The sequence below is a fragment of the Narcine bancroftii genome, chromosome 5 (assembly GCF_036971445.1).
Source record: "Narcine bancroftii isolate sNarBan1 chromosome 5, sNarBan1.hap1, whole genome shotgun sequence".
NCBI classification, from domain to species: Eukaryota; Metazoa; Chordata; class Chondrichthyes; order Torpediniformes; family Narcinidae; genus Narcine; species Narcine bancroftii.
Window position 1 is genome coordinate 191662817 of NC_091473.1, and position 10381 is coordinate 191673197.

The following is a 10381-nucleotide window of genomic DNA, read 5'->3' on the forward strand; positions in this document are numbered from 1 at the left end:
TAAGAAGGAAAGGTAATGATGGAGAAACGGAAAGGGAAGATAAACAAGGTATAAAATGGCTACGTTGAACTATATGACTTTAAATATTAATGGAATACATAACCAAATTAAAAGGAAGAAACTGCTAAATTTACTGAAAAAAGAAAAAATTGATATAGCATTTGTGCAAGAAACACATTTAACTGAATTGGAGCATAAGAAATTAAAGAGAGATTGGGTAGGACATGTAACAGCAGCATCGTGTAATTCAAAAGCAAGAGGAGTAGCTATATTAATTAGTAAAAATGTGCCATTTAAAATAGAAGAGGAAATAATAGATCCAGCAGGGAGATATGTAATGATAAAATGTCAGATATATTCGGAGTTTTGGAATCTACTCAATGTATATTCACCTAACGAAGAAGATCAAAAGTTTATGCAAGATATCTTTTTGAAGGTAGCAGATACGCAAGGGAACATATTAATAGGAGGGGATTTCAACCTGAATTTGGATTCAAATATGGACAAAACTGGGAAAAAAATTAACAGAAAGAACAAAGTAACCAAATTTATAATTAAATCGATGGAAGAAATGCAACTTTTGGATATATGGAGGAAACAACACGCAAAGGAAAAGGAATATTCATATTACTCGGCTAGACATAAAACATACTCAAGAATAGACCTATTTTTGTTATCAGCTCGTATGCAAGATAGAGTAAAAAAAACAGAATATAAAGCTAGAATACTATCGGACCATTCACCCTTAATATTGACAGTAAAGTTAGAGGACATCCCTCCAAGAATGTATAGATGGAGATTAAACCCCATGTTACTTAAAAGGCAGGATTTTAGAGAATTCATTGAAAGACAAATTAAAATGTATTTTGAAATAAATACGGAATCAGTGAAAGATAAGTTTATACTATGGGATGCAATGAAAGCATTCATTAGAGGGCAAATAATAAGTTATGTAACCAAGATGAAGAAGGACTATAATCAGGAAACAGAGCAGTTGGAAAAGGAAATAGTAAATATAGAAAAAGAATTAGTAATGAAGGAAGATACAACTAAAAGAAGAGAATTGGCGGATAAAAAAATAAAATATGGAACACTACAAACATATAAGGTGGAGAAGACCATAATGAAGACAAAACAGAAATATTATGAACTAGGAGAAAAAACGCACAAAATCCTAGCATGGCAGCTTAAGACAGAACAAGCTAAGAAAATGGTATTGGCATCAAGGAAAAAAGACAAACAAATTACATATAATCCAAAAGAAATTAAGGAAAACTTTAGAGAATTCTATGAACAATTATACCGAACTGAAAACGAAGGGAAAGAAGGGAAAATAGATGAATTTCTAACTAAAATTGAACTACCAAAACTACAAATAGAGGAACAAAATAAATTAACAGAGCCATTTGGAATAGTAGAAATACAAGGGATAATAAAAAAATTAACAAATAATAAGACACCAGGAGAGGATGGATTCCCAATAGAATTCTATAAAACATTTAAAGACTTATTAATTCCGCCCCTCCTGGAAGTAATCAACCAGATTGATAAAACGCAAAGCTTACCAGATTCATGTAAAACAGCAATAATTACAGTAATACTAAAGCAAGGGAAAGATCCACTCACACCAGCGTCATATAGACCAATATCTTTACTTAACACAGATTATAAGATAATAGCTAAATTATTAGCAAACAGATTAGCAGAGTATGTACCGAAAATGGTAAATCTAGACCAAACTGGATTTATCAAAAAAAGACGCACAACAGACAATATTTGTAAATTTATTAACTTAATTCATACAGTAGAAGGGAATAAAGCACCAACAGTAGCAGTTGCTTTAGACGCAGAGAAGGTCTTTGACAGAGTAGAATGGAATTATTTGTTCAAAGTATTGCAAAAATTTAGTTTACCGGAGAAGTATATTAATTGGATTAAAGCATTATATAAGGGACCATTAGCGAAAGTGACAGTAATGTATCAAAGCAATTTAACTTAAGCAGGTCAACACGACAGGGATGCCCACTATCACCTTTATTGTTTGCGTTAGCTATAGAACCACTAGCAGAATTGATAAGAACAGAAAATAATATAAAAGGGATAAAAATAAAAGACAAGGAATATAAAATCAGTTTATTTGCGGATGATGTTATAGTATACTTAACAGAACCAGAACTATCAATAAAAGAATTATATAAGGAATTGAAGGAATATGGAGAAGTGTCGGGTTACAAGATCAATGTAAATAAAAGTGAAGCAATGCCTATGAATGATGCGGATTTCTCAAAATTTAAGAAAGAATCACATTTAGATGGCAAATGCAAGCAATAAGATATCTAGGTGTACCAATAAACAAAAATCTCGGCCAACTATATAAACTCAATTATTATCCACTAATGAAAAAATTACGGGATGATTTAGAGCATTGGAAAGATTTACCATTAACACAAATAGGAAGGATAAACTGTATTAAAATGAACATTTTTCCAAGGATATTATACCTATTTCAGGCATTGCCAATACAACTGACAGAGAAATTCTTCAAGGAGTTAAAGAAAATAATAATGAAATTTTTATGGAAAGGGGGGAAACCGAGGATAGCACTAGATAAATTAACAGAATGGTATAAACAAGGAGGCTTACAACTGCCAAACTTTAAAAATTATTATACAACCGCACAATTAAGATACCTATCAGATTTTTATCAAACAAGGGAAAAGCCAGATTGCACTAGATTAGAATTAGATAAAATAGGGGAAAAGACACCTGAACACATATTATATAAATGGGATGAAAAATTGGTACAACATAGAAGTTCTCCAGTATTACATCATCTCCTCAATATTTGGAAGAAGATTCATGTAGATGAAATAAAACAAATTATCAATTACCAAAACGAATATTAACGCAAAACAAGTTACTCCCTTTTACAATAGATAACCTTTCCTTTAGAGAATGGGAGAAAAAAGGGATTTAAAGAATAGAAAATTGTTTTTCAGGAAATAGATTATTATCCTTTGAACAAATGAAAGATAAATACAATATAACTCAAGATACAGCACTGGCATATTACCAATTGAGATCCTACTTGAAGGATAAATTAGGAAGCAGTTTGAGTTTGCCAGAGGGAAGTAACTTTGAATATGTGATTACAGATACAATGATAATCAAAAGATTTATAACAAATATGTATATTAAACTGCAAGAAAAGGAGAATGAGGAAACAAATGGTAAAACTAAACAAAAATGGGAACAGGATTTAAATATAAAGATAAAAAAGGAAACATGGGAGAAGTTATGCTCTGGAACGATGAGAAATACAATAAATACGAGGTTACGTATGATACAATATAACTGGATACACAGGCTATACATTACACCTCAAAAGTTAAATAAATGGGACCCAACAGTATCTGATAGATGTTTTTGATGTAAAAAGAAATGGGAACAACAATTCATGCAATCTGGACATGTGAAAAAGTAGAAAAATTTTGGGAAGATCTCAATCAGATATTAAATAAAATAACAGAAAACAATATACCAAAGAATCCAGAGATCTTTCTCCTAAGTAACATAAAAAACAAAGAATTTGGAATTGATTTGGAGGATGCACAAAAAAGATTTGTTAAGATAGCTCTAGCCGTAGCAAAAAAATGTATTATGTCAACCTGGAAATTAGAAGATAACTTGAGAATACAACAATGGTATATAGAAATGAATAAATATATTCCATTAGAAAAAATAACATATAGTTTAAGAAATAATATTGAAATATTCGAACAAATATGGGAGCCTTATATTAAACACAATAGCGAAAACCTACTGGGGACAATCACTACCTAAGTTAAAGGAAGGAAAAGGAAATGAAAAGAATGGACTCAGTGGAATTTCTGGTGTATTTTTATTGAATGACAACATTGTCTGACTGGTTTAATGTATCCTAGATTTTATACCTTAAATGGACGGGAGGGGGGTGGTGGGGTGTGTGGGAGGGGAGGAGGGGGGGGGGGAGAAAATGACATTGTATATGTGTGAAAAGGAAAAAATATGTATCATGGTTAATGTGATTTATGGTGTGAAAAATAAAAAATTATAAAAAAAAACAAGTCACAAAGTTCGGTGTTCTTTGGCAGTGTCATAGAGTACATACTATAACCATCTTACAACATCAATATAGAAAAATAAATAACCATAATTGTACACGAAAAGTGAGGCCGTGTCTTTGGTTCATTGATTATTCAGGAATCTGGTAGCCGTGGGGAAGAAGCTGCTCGTCTTTAGGCTCCTGGACCTTTTCCCCGACGGGAGCAGAGTGCAGAGGGTGGTGGTGGGGTGGGGGGAGGCCTTTGAGGATAGAGGCTGCTTTCTTAAGACACTGCCTCATGTAGATGTCCTCGGCTGGGTGAGGTCTGGTGCCCGTGATGTGACAGGCCGAGCTAACGACCCTCTGGAGTTTATTCTTGTCCCGAGCGTTGGCGCCTCCATACCGGGCAGTGCTGTGGGTGAGATTTACAAGGATGTTTTCTGGATTGGGGAACACATCTCATGAGGGTAGGTTGAGCTTGGTCTTTTCCCCTTGGAGCGACGAAGGACCAGGGTGACCTGATAGAGGTGCACAAGATGATTGTGTGGTTGGCTGGAGGATTTCACCCCCCCCCCCCCATGGCTAACACCAGGGGACATTGGTTGAAGGTGCTTGGGGGAATGTATGAGGTAAATTCTTCACTCAGTGGTGGGGGGTATGGAATGCAGAAGGATGAGGGGGAAAGCTCATTGAGGCATTTTGAATGCTGAAAGGCCCAGACAGAGTAGATGTGGCGAGGATGTTTCCCATGAGAGGGGATTCTAGGATGAGAGGGCACAACTTCAGGTTATCAGTTTCAAAGATGCAGAAATATTTCTTTAGCCAGAGGCTCATGGGTCTGTGGTCAAAGGCGGCTGTGAAGTTGAGGTCGTTGGGTGGACATAAGGCAGAGATCGATGGATATTTGATTAGTCAGGGCATCAAGAGTTTTGGGGAGTGGGATTGAGTGGGAGGATGGATTAGAATGGCGGGGCAGACTCAACGGGCCGACTTCACCTCCAATATCTTGTGATCTTGTGTAAGGTAAAGAGAGTTGCCATTAACGTTGCCTGGCGCCACTAACAATGAGAGAAAGAGGAGCGAATGAAAGCTCCCTCCATCTCCCAGAATCACCGAGCATCCAGCGCTTCCGCTGCCTCTGCAGCCGCACAGAGCCCAGTTCAGTTCAAACCATTGATAATCCGAGCTCCAGATCGAAGCCTCCAACTTAATGAGGAAGGCTTCAGCGCCCGAGGCCCAATGTTCTATACTGGTTTTACCATTGGAGGTCTTGTGACAGAGTATTTAGAGGTGGTGTGGGTGGAATTGCTAGAGCAGGTTGTACACACACATTTTAAAACACAGAATATTTGCAGGACTTTTGCAGACCGCTTTTTGCCTCGGTTCTCCTGTTGCCTGCTGTTCAGTCATCACAGAGTTTGTTGGTTGGGCTTTCTCCTCATATTCCCTCACACGTTATTGGAATTTTGGAAGCTGCTGGTTCTTCTGGCCCCCCCCCAAGGAAAGATTAAGATTGATAAGTCCCTGGGACTGGATGTGATAGATCCCAGGTTGCTGTTGGATGGGAGGGTCATTAGCTATGATCCTTGCATCCCCTTGACTACGGAGGAGGTGCCAGAGGATTGGAGAAGGACAAATGTGGTCTCCTTGCTTATACAAAGATAACAGGGAGAATCTGGGAATTATAGACTGGCGTTGGTTCTGTCAGTGGTGTTCAAACTAATGGAGAGGATTCTTAAGGACAGGTTTTATAAGCATTTGGAGAAGAACTGTCAAGGAGAGCCAGCATAGTTTTGTGAAGGTAAGGTTGTACCACATGAGTCTAATTGAGATCTTTGAGGAGGTAACAAAAGAAATTGATGAAGGATGGGTCAGTAAGTTTGCGGATGATACGAAGGTTGGAGGAGTTGTGGATGGTGCTGAAGGTTGTCACAGGTTACAAAGGGATATAGACAGGATGCAAAGATAAAAGTGGTAGATGGAGTTCAATTCTAGATAAATATGAGGGTGATGCATTTTGGAAGGTCAAACCAGAAGGCTGAGTCCAGGGTTAATGGTCAGTGTGGAGGAACAGAGAGATCTTAGTGTCCAAATCTATATATCTCTCAAGGTTGGTAGGATGGTTAAGAAGGCCTATGTGATGGTGGACTTCATTAAAAGGGAGACTGAGTTCAAGAGTGTTGCAGTTGCATAGATGTATGGAGTGGCCAGTCTGACCTATCTGACCTTCCCTGACCCTTCCCTTGGCTCCTCTTTCGATTTCCCAATAAAAGCTGGTGTGTTCGGACTCGCCCCCTCTTGCTCCTGTTCCTGGAACCTGGCCAAATCGTGCTCAGGTTTTTGGTAATTTAAAGCCATTTAATCACTCCATCGCGTCGACGTGATTAATATGTGCACCACAAGAGGTCATGTCACAACTCTACAAATCTCTGTTCAGTTCTGGTCACCTCATTGCGGTAAGGATGCGGATGCTGTGGAGAGTGTACAGAGCAGATTTACCAGGATGTTGCCTGGTTTGGAAAATAAATTTTAAGAGGCCGGATTAGCAGAGCTGGAACTTTTCTCTTTGGAGCGAAGAGGAGATTTAAATGAGGTCTACAAGATTTTGAGAGGTGGTCAGCCCTCGCCTTTCTTAGGGCCAAAATAGCAAACACCAGAGGACGTCTGTACAAAGTGAAGGGAGGGACGTTTAGGGGCATATTTTTTAATACAGTTGCCTGGAATGAATTGCCAGGGGTAGTGGTGGAGGCTGGAACATTAGGGGCATATAAGAGACTCTTAGACAGGCATATGGATGAATGAAAAATGGAGGGCTATGGCGTAGGAAGGATTTAGTAATTTTTTTATAGGAACATATTGGTCGACACAACATTGAGAGCCCAAGGGCCTACTGAGCTGTAATTTTCTATGAAAGACCAAGGCCAATTCAATGATCATTTATTTTTAATTAGATGGAAAAGATATACTCATGGAGCAATAACATCCAACCACCCTGGGATGAGCCCTCTCAAGATGTAAATATTGACTCTCTCTCCCTCTCTGCTGGGTGCAATCTCATTCTTAACATTTGTTTGATATTTACATCTACTGGCTGTAGAGTCAATATTAATTTCTCTGTGACAGCTTGGAAGTGTGATAGCAACTTGGAACTTGAAGCAAAGACTCTCAGTCGCCCCTCATCTCAGCCTGCCCAGTGGCCACTGTTGAGTGCTTGGGGGACCTATTGAATTGGAAAGAAGGCAGCCAATCAGTGCACGCCAAACCCCCATAAGCAACCAATCACCCCTGCCATGGTGATAAAGGTCCAGGTGCAGAAGCTCTGACATGTGACCCCCGTGGTATAAAAATTATGAAAGGCATCAATTAGATAGAGGTCGGTAAGTCGTTCCCATTGGTGGGGGAGACCAGAACGAGGGGACTTAGCCTCAAGATCCAAGGTATTAGGATGGAGATGAGGAGGAACTGCTTTTCCCAGAGGGTGGGGAATCTGTGGGATTCGCTGAAGCAGTGGAGGTGACCCCAGTAAATATATTTAAGACAAGGTTGGATAGATTTTTACAGGATTGGGGAATTAAGGGATGTGGGGAAAAGGCAGGTGGGTGGAGATGAGCCCATCGTCAGATCAGCCACGATCTAATTGAACGGGGAAGCAGGCTCAATGGGCCGGATGGCTGAATCCCACTCCTATTCCTTGTGTTCTTGTGTCCATCAACAATTGGAATGGGGAACTCAGTGGGATCTGATCCCTGGGGTAGTTGTAGAAAGTGGGGGTTGAATATTGAAAATGCGGGGGAGTCAAGGGGTGTGGGGAGAGAGCATCAAATTGACCCACCGAGTTCCTCCGGCAGCTCATTGTTTACAGGGGGTAGAAGTTTACTCTGTTACCCAGAGCATTCAGTCCCTTAGACAGGAAGATGGCAGAGGCCATACACAAAGGGGGCGCACAGCCACTGAATCTCACTGAGTAGGAATGGGAGATTCCCATGTGTCCCTCAGTCTGATATGGGCGTCAATGGACCCCTTATCACTTTGAATGGTGTAAGCCTCTTGATCCTGTGACACAGGAAGAAATGACAGCCATTCGGCCCATTGCCTGTCCTACTCCTGCTCTTATTTCCTATTTTTCTATGGGTGAGATCCAGAACTGAAATATTGCAAGACCTGGCATATCTCAAATACACCAGAAAATCAATAACTGGTCAGTCAAATCACTAACGTTGGACAACATTTTATTTCAAAAGGCTTGCTTCCTGAAAAGATTGGAGATTATAATAAACAGCTTCAGATCAACACAGATAATTTCAGATTCGCTGTATCACATAGGAAGTTGGAGAAACATTAAATTAACTTTTATTGAATTTAGCATGTTTAATCACATTGTTTTGTACCATGTGTAACGAGCAGCAATAGACAACGAACCAGACAGTGTTTAATTTTAAAACACTGATTTTATTTCTAACTCTTAAAATATCCTTAACACAATATATCCCAGTTATATGTGTGTGTGTGTGTGTGTGTGTGTGTGTGTGTGTGTGTGTGTGTGTGTGTGTGTGTGTGTGAGTGAGATATACCCTGACCATTCAGTCCAGGCCAAAATCTAGAAAGTCTTTCAAATTCAATGTTGACACCTAGGCCTTTGAAATTTAATGCCCAGAATTAAAGTCAAAGTGATGGCTGCTGCAGGCTGACGAATTCTTCTCGCATTGCCTTTCCATCCACACGAGCTGTGGCCATAACACTCCTGGTCCTTTTGTAGGCAGAACTCAAACTGGGCGGCCTCCACGAAGCTTCCAAGACCCTGGCCACCGTTCTCTCCAAGTGACCTCCACTGTTACATTAGAAACGAAGGACTTTGCTTTCCAAAAGACCCTCCCGGCACAGGTCGATTGACTGAAAAGGCCCAGTCATTCACAGAGCATGACACCTAAAATAGGTTTGTTTAATTCAAAAGAACAATGGGAACGGGATTTGGACACGATAATAGATCAACAAGTCTGGCAGAATTTGCGAAAAGCGGTTACGACAAATATTATTAATGTACGAAATAGATAACTTCATTATAAATTTTGACATCTATTGTATATTAGTCCTCAGAAATTGAGTAGATGGAGATCAGATTTATCGGATCAATGTTTTAGATGTGGAGGAGAAATTGGAACTTTTCTTCACTCTACGTGGTCTTTCTGAAAGGTCAACCCATTTTGGGTTTCTATCAGTCAATTTCTGCAACAGATAATGGGAGTGAATTTTCCTTTAAATCCTGAATGACTTTGTTAGGAAATTTTGATAGTGTGATTCCCAAATTATTGTTGTCAGATTCCCAACAGTTTTTGTAACAGCAAGTAAATGTGTCGCTGTAACACAGAAATGTGATGTTTCATTAACATTAGAGAGATGGCTCACTGAGGTTCAAAGCTGGATTCCATTAGAAAAAAAAAGTGCATCATTTAAGGGATAAATATTCTTTAATTTTGCCAATTTGGTGTCCGTATTCAAAAATAATGAAATTAAACATGAATTTATTAATTTCTTTCTTGATCAGTGAAGTTTTCCCTAAAAAATGTAACAATTTATGATGTTTTTCAGGTCTTTGTGTGTCAATGGACAGAATCCAAATTAATTCCTTGTAATTGTTTTATAATGAAATATCTTATATTTTAGTTTTGGGGTTAGATTAGTTTGGGGGAGGGTGGGTTAATAGGTTTTTTTTGAAGTTTGTAGTTTGTTTTTAGATTTTAGTATTTTAGTTTTTATAAATAGATGTTCAACATATATTTGTTAATATTCTATGATGTAATTATGCTCTAATGTTCTTAATTTTTGACATTATATATGTTGAATAAATAAAATATTAAAAAAAAGAATGGTTCTCCCTTGCAGAATCACAGTGACTTTGCAAACATATTGAATTTTGAAAGAGGCTGTGATGATCCTTCCCTCTGTTCTTCCAATGTATTGAATGATCGCTGGGCTGTGACTTGTGTTGTGCTTGTGGGAAATATTCAATGTTAACCATGACCATTCACTCCCTCCTGATTATACTATCCCTTACAGTAATAATCCCATTTTACTAAAACAGGAAGCTCATAATAGGATAATGTTGCTGACACTTTGAGTTCGCTCAACAGACCTAAAAAGGTTTTGCCACTGATTTTCATTTGTACTCAGCATCTGATGCCTCTCGTATCAGTGCCCAACAATAGTCGGCCGGCAGTAATGGATTCCAGTTGCCCCAATACCTCTTTTCTACAGTCGCAATATCCCGGTAAAACCTTTCACCGTGTTCATCACCGACTG